This window comes from Elephantulus edwardii, unplaced genomic scaffold (genome assembly GCF_000299155.1).
Source record: "Elephantulus edwardii isolate Elephantulus edwardi_28Jun2011 unplaced genomic scaffold, EleEdw1.0 scaffold00054, whole genome shotgun sequence".
Classification (NCBI taxonomy): domain Eukaryota; kingdom Metazoa; phylum Chordata; class Mammalia; order Macroscelidea; family Macroscelididae; genus Elephantulus; species Elephantulus edwardii.
Genome location: NW_006399804.1, coordinates 3,543,874 through 3,545,663, shown reverse-complemented (window position 1 = coordinate 3,545,663; position 1,790 = coordinate 3,543,874). Strand labels below are relative to the sequence as shown.

The window sequence follows — 1,790 nt, the reverse complement described above, 5'->3', positions numbered from 1 at the left end:
CTGTCCTCCATGGTGAATTAGAAGCAACTGCATTTATAATCACACATGGTGCCTAAGAAATGGAAGGCACCTAATAAAATTTTGTGGAATGAGAGAACAAGTTTATTAATAATAAGAACTATGTTTTATGGGTCATTTACAGCATTTTCAATATCAAGAATCTTTGTTTGGAAATGTATTAATTCCTGACTGTTGATGGAGCAATGTCTTAGTTAGATAACGCCATTGTAACAAAAAATAATGAATGTAATGTCTCACAGATTAGGAGGTTGGGTTTTGGAATTCAGGGTGTCAGGACTATGCTTTCTTCTCTAGATGGGTCATACCTTATTTCTTTCAGCTTTTGCAGCCCTGGACACATTCTTGACTAGTGGACAAATCTTTTCATGGTATTTTCCCCTCTCTCTGTGTATATGTTTCCCTTTTACCAGATACCATTCAGAAGGGTTTAGTTTATCACCCACTCTTCATTATATGACTTAGTTAATACAACAAAAGAAAATCCCTACTTTTTACCTGGGTTACATTCATTGGTAAGAGGTTAGGAGTTTATCCATATGTGTTTGATGGACACAATTCAATGCATAACATACAGGAAGCTTTTCAGTTCTCATCATTAGTGCAATAGTCAGATTTTGCTCCAGTAACAAATTCCAAATTTCACTGACTTACAGTAGCAATGATCTTCTCTTGCACATACCATATGTGCAGGCTTACCTTGGCACTGCTAGTTAAAGCTTTACTGGCTAACCTGGTTTCCTGGACCCATCATTGTTAGACAAAGGTCAAATAAGACCCCACCGAGGGCAGAGAGAGTTCTAATGTCTTAGACTGTAGAGAGCTGTGGTGTTAACCCAAAGGCTCCATGTCTCTAGTGGTTTGAATCCACTAGCCATTCTGCTGGAGAAAGCTGGGTGGCATCCTTCCGTGCAGTTGACAGCCTTGGGAGATTGATGGACAGTCAGCTATGACCACAAAGAAAAGGCAATGAGAGAGACCTAGGGCCCACTGTATCCATGGCCTGGGGCCGATGCTTAACTGAGTGGAGAAATAAGAGAAGGCACGAATAAGAGAAGAAGGGGCAAGTCCCCTTAAAGCTTATGTTCCAACATGTCTTTTGCTAGGTCTAGTCTTCCCCCCCCCCAAAAAAAAAAGCTTGGCTAAGCCTGGCTTAGAGTTGGCTACTGGCTTCAGTGAGATTAACATGGCCATTCAGACAGCTCAAAGGGCCTTAAAGAAAGTGGTTTCGGAATGCAATCTGAAGTCAGCCCATTCCAGCATGGAGTTCTGCAGGGAACATCAGATATTCAGCTTCCTGTGGTATACTGAAGAACAAGACTTTTCTATTCCATATTTGTGCCGAAGAAGATATTTGCGAGAACTTTCTTCAAAATCACTGCATCCTTAATAAACAAAATAATATTTAGAGAAGAATAATAGGATATTCCATACAAGAAATGTATGATGTAGTATTGGAAGTAGACCATTACAAGCATTTCATTCCTTGATGCAAAAAAGCAGATAAAATATCCAAGAGATCTGGATACTACAAAGCACGATTAGAAGTTGGATTTCTACCTGTATTGGAGCGATATAAATCGGTAGTAACCCAAGTGAAGCCACATTTGGTAAAGGAAGCCTGCACAGAAGGGAAACTTTTCAAACATTTGGAAACTATTTGATGTTTTAGCCCAGTACTTCCTGGCTACCCAAGAACTTGTACTTTGCATTTTTCAATCTCATTTGAATTTTGCTCACTTCTACACTCTTACCTTGCCACACTTTTTTTT

General features: G+C 39.6%; 1 pseudogene; it reads left to right on the top strand.

The window, feature by feature from the left end:
- Positions 1-1,204: 1,204 nt before the first annotated feature.
- LOC102854395 lies at positions 1,205-1,784 on the top strand (annotated as a pseudogene).
- The last annotated feature ends 6 nt before the right edge of the window (positions 1,785-1,790 follow it).